Below are 10,270 nucleotides of genomic sequence, written 5' to 3' on the forward strand. Positions count from 1 at the left end.
AGAAACTTATTTTAATAAACGGTGTCATACTGGGCATCGTCAAAAGGTCTGAAAACAGAACATTAAATAACAAAATTTCAATATCTCTTGATTTTCTCATTTGTGTACAAACAGCGGGTGATGCCGCTCAATACGACGTTGTTTTGTTTCATTAGAAAAGAATAATGAGGAAAAGAAAATAAAAAAAATGTTTACTTTAATAAAACGGTGTTATTTTGAGCATTACCAAAAGACTCATTTTACACGAATTTCATGTAATTCCAATTTAAATGACTATTATTGCATATCAACTTGATACCTGATGCAAGAGCAACAAGGACAACGATGAATAAAATCGACTTCAAAAATTTTGTCATTTTGAGGTTTTGAATCCAGTGGCAGTATATGAATATGGGATTAATAATTTGTTTATGAATTCGCTAGTTTCGGACATATATATCTACCTTATGAATTAGTTGGGTTCTTGTTAACTATTGAGATTGGGCTTGTTGGGATAGTGGAATTAATGGCCATAAATCATAATCAATATTTACTATTGCGATAGAAGGATATAAACAATTTTAAAATTAGTAAAAAAAAGCATGAAGTTTGGATTAGTATACAGGTCTTGAATTTTGTTAAGCACTGAAATGGATGTTGAAATTTTAATGATATATTTTAATATAACATGGAATTAAAGATAAGCTTAATATATTGGAATTCTTATTAGGGATATTGGTCTATAAAATCATGAACTTTGGCCAAAATTTGGTGTTTCCCATAAACCTTAAATTGGTCTAGAATATCACAAACTTTGCACTTTGTTTGGTATTTCTCACTGCATGTCTATCACCATATTTGACTAACTTACGAGGCTTTTTTTTATCATACTTGACACAACTAAATCAATGTGTTTTTCTACGTGACTTTTTATCATACTTGTTATGAACTTAAAAAGTGGTTTAAAATTTCATAAAACGCATCACGGTTGCCCACGTAAAATAAGATTTTGATGAAAATATCTTATTTGTGTCAATTTGGGATACCAAACAAAGTGCAAAGTTTTTTATATTCTAAACCAATTTTAAAATTCATGGGAAATACCAAATTTGGGGCAAAATTCATAATTTTAGGGACCAATATCCTATATGGTTTTCATAATTGCTCATCGTAACAAAATATGTACAGTATGTCACAAATATGAGTAGTTTGCAAAATACTGATACTAGCGTGTTATAATTTTATAGTCTTATTTTCTTTTGGTATGCGGATATGAAATAATTATATTAAATGATGTTTAAATTGAATTTGTGGTATAATTCAAATTTAAATATTATTAATATCACAATTTTGCCAATTATAAAGAAACATAAGAAATACATATATTAATAAGAAGAGTGATCAATTGCTAACTCATTATTTAATTGATAACTATAACTAATTTAAGACCATAGGATTTTAGAAAACGTGTGGTCTACAATTTGCCACGTATAATTTTCGTTTTTATTAATTAAATCGAAAAAGATAAAAAAAAACTATCAAATTAGGGTTTTGGATAAAAATGTCAATATAGTGTTTCGAATATATCAACACAATGCTTTGAGAATGTCAACACAATGCTTTGAGAATGTTAACACATAGCTTATATTGACATTCTACATGTATTATATTGATATATTTTATATATCATGTTGACATTTGTTGATGTACGAAAAAATTAAAATTTTTTGAAATTGTTTTCAAATTTTGACACCGGAACATATGCAAGTAAGATCTCGTTAGAATCCTTATGAAATTATCTTTAATTTGATATATGTTGTGCGAAAAAATAATTTGAATCGAGAAAGTTATATGCGTTTTAAAGTTATAGAATATTTTTCAAAAGTTAATTACAACTAATTTGTTGTAAATTGACCTTAATACCCTTATTGACGTTTTTTGTTGATCGTATTGACATTACGAGGCTAATGATCTAAACTCTTAATTTGAATATCTAAAGGCTATTATTTAGTTATAGTTATCAATTAAGTATTGAGTTAGCAATATAACGCTCCCCTGTCAATAATTTATATATATGGATAATAGGAGGTGTGTTATATTGCTAACTCCCTCTTAAATTGCTAACTCCCTCTTAAATTGATAACTACAACTAAATGGTAGACATTTGATCATTAAATCATGGCACAAGATCATTCATCGACGAGTATTAATATAGTGTAAAAAAAATATCAATTAAAGTTATTAATGTCAATTAACAAAAAGTTTGTTATAACTATCTTTTAAAAAATATCTCAAAACTTTAAATGATTATAACTATCTCAATTTAAATTAGTTTTTTACATAACATATATCAAATTAAGATAATTTTATAAGGATTCTAACGAGATCTCACTTGTATATGTTCCGATATCAAAATTAGAAAAAAAAACATCAATTTTCGTATATTTTGGGTAGCAGTTCAATGTCAATATAACTATCATAATATGTCAATATAATACATATAAAATGTCAATGCTAAATTGTGTTGACATATTCAATGAATTGTATTGATATGTTTAATATACTATATTAATATTTTGATCAAAATCCCTAATTTTGGTAGTTTTCTTATCTTTTTAATTTAAATAATAATGAAACGAAATTACACATGATAATTTGTAGATCACTAGGTCTCTACTAATCTAACATATTTAAATTAGTTGTAGTTGGCAGTTAAAGGTTGAATTAGCAATTGATCATATCTCTGGATAATAGACACTTAAATCATGAAATTTTATAAAATTTAGCCAGTAAAATAATATTTAAAAATATAATATTAATTGATAAGTTTTAATATTTCTCAATTATTCTATTAATATACAAAATAATGTCTTTTGATGATACTCAAAATAATATTGTTTCATTAAAATAAACGAGTGATGTTACTTTGGCTCTGTGTGTTTAGAGTTTAGTCTTTCTGTTGTTATAACTTGACTGAGGTGTTGTTGTGCTCTCTGTTTCCGATTTTGCGTCTTGACTTTTGGCTGCTTGTCTTGAACTTTGCTCGCTGCTTGTTGGCTGCCTGGCTAGAGCCTTTTTCATTTTATAATAAATCTCATTTTATTATAATGGACGCATGCAATTAAAATCTCCATTCAATTATTTTTATTTTTAGTAAATATATTTAACATTCTACTAAAAGCTGCATATATTTGTAATTAATTGTCGTTTTCTAAGGATATACTAGTAGTAATTAGAAACACCAATTGAAACTGTGACTTCAAAGCGAAACTATCAAATTATCCAACTAAATGAAACAATTTAAAGTTGAGCTACACAATGACATAGAGGCCAACTAGATTTTGGAATCATTTCATAAAACAATAAGATGGGAGTAATTAAGATAATAGATTATTGGTTAGGTTGTGATTTTAAAGTTAACTGAAATATTCGTTTACCGAATGACAAGTATTTGTATTTCTCCCTCTGTCCACTACAAGTGAGGCGTTTCTTTTCGGTCATTGTTTTGCGAAGATAATAATAAATAGTTAGAGTGAAGAAAAAGTAAAGTAAGAGAGATAATATTATAGAAGAGATTCATATATATATTATTCTCTTATTTACTTTACTTTCTCTACATTCTAACTATTTATTATTATCACTTTTGCAAAACAACGTCCGAATTGAAACGCCTTGAAGCTGTAGAATACACTTGTGTATAAAAAATACATTGAAGTATTACATTTAAACTCTTATTCCGCCCCCTCTGATTTCGTGGGCAATCAACACTCATATGCACAAACACAATAAGTTCTGGATATAATATCTGCATTGCAAAAGCTCCATTGAAGATGATATGGACTAACTGCAATTTGGCATGGTGTAACACAAAAGGAATCATTATTTCTGTCGCATTGAATATCCGTGCCCAATTTGCACGACATTCCACAAACCAGACAATCTAAAACGAACAAAAAAAGGGTCAACAAAGAGTCAATAATATAGAGAAGAGTCTGGTGAACATTTTTAGTGTAATAAAAAGTACTACTAAAAATCAACAAATCAAAGACAAAAGAAAGGATAAAAGTATATATTTAAAAATTGAAATCAAATGTGATACCAGATGCAAGAGCAACGAGGACGACCATAAACAAAATCGACTTCAAAAATTTAGCCATTTGTGTTGTTTTGAAAGATGGGACTAATTATTCATTTTAGGATTTGCTTACATAGTAGTTAGGACATATCGACATTAGGAATGAATTGATTATTAATTAGGTTCATTGGATAGTGGATTTACTAAATATTCCGATGGTGCGACGATCTCATTGTAATAATTTTATTTTCCTCGAATCTATTACTAGAATGTAAGGAACAATCCTATGCATTTATAGAAATAATGTTAACAAATTTGGAAAGAATGGTAATATTTTATCTGCCTCAGAAATAAGATCCATCACGTTTTGATACTCTTTGATTGAGTGGTGAAGATATTTAACTGTCATTATTAATTATATTTGATTGTGAAGGGATTTTTTTAATCAAAAACACCCAGTATGGACGGGGTTTAGGCAGACTCCCAAAGAATAAAATCAAATATGATGCTCAAATCAAAATATATTATAATTTAAAATTATTAATAATTCCTAATAATAATATTAATAACAAAATAACTTTATTTATACAATATTTATACTAGTAGAGTCCCATTATTTATTGTTAAATTATACTAGTAATCATATTTATTGTTAAATTATTTATTTATTATGACTATTATATTATTTCATCAATTCATAAATTTGAGTAAAATTTTAACCTAATTATTAAAAATATGAATCATTATTATATAACGACTATAATCATGTTCTCGTCTCGATCAGTAACTTATTTGGAAAATTTAAGTTGACTATTAAATTGTAGATTATATTTTAATAGTGATTACTACTAAAAATTATGGAGTATTATTTTATTAACTAAAAATTTAATTAGCAAAATCTTACCTTAATTATTACCTCAATTAGATAGTTTAATTATTATGCGAATTAGTTATTTAATTAAATTAAATTGATTAACAAATATTAATAGTTTGACAAACAAACAAGCTCTACATGGGATCGAACTGGGTAACCAAAGAAATGGTGATTATCATATTATGCCAAAGAAATTGGTGGCCAGATTGGAGTTGTATGCGATATGACAATTAAAAAATAATTCAAACATCGATCGTCATTTAATTTTCTGTTTTCAAACGTTAAGGGACTGGCTAAAAAATTTTGTGATTTAAATACATACTATCCCTGTAAATAACTAGACAAATGAAGTATTAATATTTTAAAATTTATTTTACGAATTTAAAAGATATCTTACTTTGACGTCGTGGTTATTAATTAAAGAAAACATACACATAGTTGGGTAGTATTTGATTTATTGGACAAGGCGAAGCATTGGTTAAGTTATGATAGGTTAGTTGAGATTTTTGTTTGGTTATGACAAGTGTTTTTGTTTGATGAATTGCCAAAACTATAAAGTATTTTTATTTCACTATATAAGTAGGCATACTTGTGCATTATTTATTATATAAGATACATTGAAGTATTCAGTGATGAAGCTAGGAATTAATGTTGGAGGGCTCAAACGACGTTAACAACTGTGATTTTTTATGTTGATGTTGCCAAAAGCGATTGTAGCATTGGTAGTCAGATTTGCACGAACGAAAAATAACTATTAAGAGTGAACGAATTATACGATAAGTAATAAAAGTAGAGATACGTAAAATAGTTATTGAGTGAAGAAAAAGAATATAGATTATGTGCAAATTTTAAAAATAAGAAGAAAACATAAAAAAGTGAAACATAGAAATAACGACGTTGTAAGGAGGATCGAACTCATCACATAATGCTTCTGATAGTACGAAAACGGTTCATTTTTAATGGGACAGAGGGTTTATTACATTTAATTTTTATCGTTTTTCGTGCCTCTTCATCTTCGGGGGCAATCCACCACTGCATGGAAATGCGCAAGCACAAAATGTATTGTTTATATCATCTGTATCACAAAAGCTCCATTCACCAGGTGCTGGATCAACTATTTTCTTGCATGTTCGAACACAAAATTCAGTATCTTTTGGGTCACAATGAATAGGATGATTTTTTCTGCACACAGCTCCATGAACCAAACAATCTGAAACGTATTAGGAAAATAGTCATTCAATTTTCTATATGAGAAACCAATATTATGGAATTATAACTTGAGATAATAGACATTTAAATTATGATGTTCTAAGCATTCTGGTCAATTCCTTATGGTCTGAAAACAGAATATTGAGCAACACATTTACAATTTTCCTTGCCTCATCCATACACAAACGATGTCTTTTGGTGTTGTAAACTGTGGTGTTATTTCATTAAAATGCTAAAAGAAAAAAAAAACTTATTTTAATGAAACTATTCATATTGAGCATCGCCAAAAGGTTTGAAAACATAGCATTAAATAACGAAATTTCAATATTTCTTGATTGTCTCATTTGTGTACAAATGACATCTTCTGGTGGTGCTGCTCAATATACCGTTGTTTCATTAAATACAAGAGGAAGGAAAAGAATAAAAAAAATGTTTATTTTGATGAAACGGTGTTGTTTTGAGCATCACTAAAATGGGTTGTTTATACGAATTTACATAATAATGATTTAAAAGACTATTATCACATATCAACTTGATACCTGATGCAAGAGCAACGAGGACGAAGATGAATAAAATCGACTTTAAAAATTTTGCCATTTTGAGGTTTTGAATCCGATGAAAGAATATGAATATGGGACTAATAATTCGTTATAGGATTTGCTTAAATGATAGTTTAGGACATATCCACCTTATGAATTAGTTGGGCTCTTTTTTAACTATTGATATTATCATTAGGTTTGTTGGGACAGTGGAATTGATGGCCATTCAATATATAGTATTGGGATTGATGGATTAAAAACAACTTTAAAATTAGTTAAAATACAATTTGGATTTATAAAAACAACTTTACGTATGATTTTTGCATGAAAAATTGAAATTTGATCAACTTTTATAGAAGTTGGAAATATTAATTTCACATTATATTATGAAAATAAATAAAACGCCCACCGTGGGCTCGAACCCACGACCACAAGGTTAAGAGCCTTGCGCTCTACCAACTGAGCTAGACGGGCTTGATGTTTTATAGGACCTTTGATATATAATATCTTTATTTTTGTGTTCTTTTAATAGACAGAGTCATTTATTTAATATAATAGTATGAGAATCCAATGTCATAGATGTATAAATTGAGATAGTAGACATTTAAATCACAGAGTTTGTCAAGCCTTGGTTAATTGTATAGTGTCGCGTGTGCATATAATGATTTTGATGATACTCAATACGACGTTGTTTTAGCAAAAGATTTAAAAATAAAATATTAAATAATGAATACAATAAACAAGTCCAAAATATTCATATAAAAGAGACCATAACCAAAAATAGTTCAAAACAACAAAAGTCTCACTGCCTGATAAAAAGGACTCAATTTCTCAAATAAAACACAAATAGATAGCAAATTTACAAAACAAGCAAGATTAACTTAGTGATAAAAGCAAGGGTTGAGCGACATGGCGTGTCGTATAGCTTTAATATTATGCCTATTTCATTTCTATATCTTTGTTGTTCTTCTTTATTGTAACTCAAGGAATTATAATTAAAATACAATTTTATTGTATTGAATGGGTTAGAATTGGGAAATACACATTTCATCAGATTTTAAATCATTGCAAAAGAGTACAATCAAGATTATTAAAATCACCAATTAGTAAGTATTATTTATTTTGTTATTATTATAAAACATCTCTGCATAAATCTCTCAATCAAATTAAGAAAGAATAAACCATTTCTGGGATGCCTCTGACGCTGACAGCGTAGAACGGGTTGATCACGCCGAGCACGAGCCACGTGTACTGCATTTGGGCCACGGAGATGTTGGATGGAGCCGAATATGAGAGAGCTTGAAACATTCCTGGGACTCAGGGAGTCGATGAGGCAGTACGAGAACTTGCCCCCGAACCTCCCCGCGGCCTTCACGCCAGTGAGGGGTTGCTGTATCCCAACCCCATCACGCCGTCCGCGACTTGGAAGCTTTGGCCGCGGACGGACTTGCTGCAGCCAACGAGGACGTCGTTCAGCCTCGCCTCCCTCCCGTTGGCGAGGCTGAACCTGACGGTCTCGTTGGCGGAATTGCTAGAGTGGCTGAGCCATCCGAGTAGCTAGTCATGTGAAGAAAAAAAATCAGATTAGATGCTATTAATTCAATTTAAAAGTAGAGTATAATGAAGGAATGTCAGTGGAAATATTAATGGAGACATCCAAGAATGATTTTGTCCCACATCGAAAGTAAAATAAAAACATTCAAGGATGTCCATATAAAATTGTATTTTAAATTATGTCATTTTTATTTTTTTAAGATTTTAATTATGTTTTTTTTTAAATTTTAAGTTGTATTTTTATTTTATGATGTAATGTTATTTTTATTTTAATGAAGTGTGTTTGTTTTGATTGAATTGTGTTGGAAAAAAATAAAAAATGAAATTGAATGAATAGTAATTAAGGGACATAATAAGGGACGGTTAAGGGACGGAGCGTTGCAGGTTCCGTCCCTTATTTAAGGGATGGAGGAATAAAGTACAGTGGGACCCTCAAATAGTGGTCAAATAGTAGTTAAGGGACGGTTTAAAGGACGGTATAGAGACAGCATAGTGGATGGCCTGAGATTCTTGTACTATCAATGAATAGTGGTGCAAATGTGTATTAATATGACTGATGTATACAATTAAACGACTTTGTTTTGTGGTTTAGAAACTTAAAACTAAAATAATTTTGATTAGATTAGACAATTTGAGAATTTCTTAAACTCCATGATTAGGGCTCCCTCCGTCCATAAAGATTGTCTCACTTTGACCGGGCATGGATTTTAAGAAATGTAATGAAAAATAAGTTGAAAAAGTTAGTGGAATGTGGATCCTACTTTTATATAATAGTTTTATAATAAAATGTTGAGTAAGAATGAGTTTAGTGGAATATGAGGCCAACTACCAAAAATGGTAAAAAGTGAAATGAGACAAATTTTGTGGGACAGACGAAAATGGAAAATGGACAATCTTTGTAGGACGGATGAAGTAGTACTTTAAATTTATTAGTTACATGATAAACTAGAAATGACTTACTCTCAATTTTCTATATTGGTTCGTCTCATATGATTATTCTATTTTATTTTTACTATTTTTTACAGTAGACCTCACATTTCACTAACTTTTTCAACTCACTTTTTTGTTACAGTTTAAAAACTCCGTGTCAGGTCAAAGTAAGACACATATAGAAAGATCTATAGAGTATGCAATTAATTTTTTATTTTATTACAAAATAGGAGTAAAATGAGACATTTATGAGCAGATATCTACCTCTACCTGTAATCATATGAGCATGGGTCGAGCATAGAAGGACAACGTGAGAGAGACGAGAGATCAGCAAGATCAGTCTTGCAGACTGCGGAAGAGCAGGGAAAAGTCCTGAACGACGACGAGCGGTCGGCGTGGAAGACACGGCCGCCCTGTACCTCGCCGCGGCTGCATTTGCTCCAAGTCAGGTCGCTCCCCGTGTCGGCGATCAGCACCACCTCCTGCGGCGGCGGCTCGCCAGGAGATGGCTCGTCCCGAATCTCCTGGACTTGCCGCCTTGAACCTCACTTTTCTTGATATCGCGCGTGCGTGAACCGTGTCGCTGTCAACTAACCGCCGCAGCCGCTCCACCGGAGCGCCACCGCGGGCGCCCCGAAACATCTCATATTTCACCCCTCGGTGGCCATGGACACAATGGGAGGTGATAAAGAGGAGAAAGAAAATGAAAGTGGAGAGTGCGACATGTTTGTGACTGATCCACGAGTTATGTTTATTATACTAGTAGTTTGAATTAATTGTTCAAAACAGCTTTCTTCAATGTTCACACCTAATTTATATTGATTTAAGGATTGATAAATATGGACAAAATGTTAATTACTATAGTATTTTGTTTTCCGAAGAACTATTAGGAAATGATGGTGTTAGATTGAGTGATGAGGATATTCAGTTGTCACAATAATATTTGATTATGTAATACTTGAGTTTAAAGGGAAAAGTATATTATGTGAATATAGTCCGTGATCACCGATCTCGCTCAATGCACTTTTATTCTGTTTTTATATTTAGTTTGATTATAATTTATTAAAAATTGTTATTTACATAAATAATTTAATAGGTTTCATAAAAATA

At 30.3% G+C, this 10,270-nt stretch overlaps 1 non-coding gene and 1 pseudogene across 1 annotated transcript; both read right to left on the reverse strand.

Moving 5' to 3' along the window:
- Positions 1-7,078: 7,078 nt before the first annotated feature.
- TRNAK-CUU lies at positions 7,079-7,150 on the reverse strand. Its single transcript has one exon. It is a non-coding gene; the product is annotated as a tRNA-Lys (tRNA).
- A 328-nt stretch (positions 7,151-7,478) lies between these two features.
- Positions 7,479-9,802, reverse strand: LOC121790455 (annotated as a pseudogene).
- Positions 9,803-10,270: the final 468 nt, after the last annotated feature.

The sequence above is a fragment of the Salvia splendens genome, unplaced genomic scaffold, assembly GCF_004379255.2.
Source record: "Salvia splendens isolate huo1 unplaced genomic scaffold, SspV2 ctg520, whole genome shotgun sequence".
Classification (NCBI taxonomy): Eukaryota; Viridiplantae; Streptophyta; class Magnoliopsida; order Lamiales; family Lamiaceae; genus Salvia; species Salvia splendens.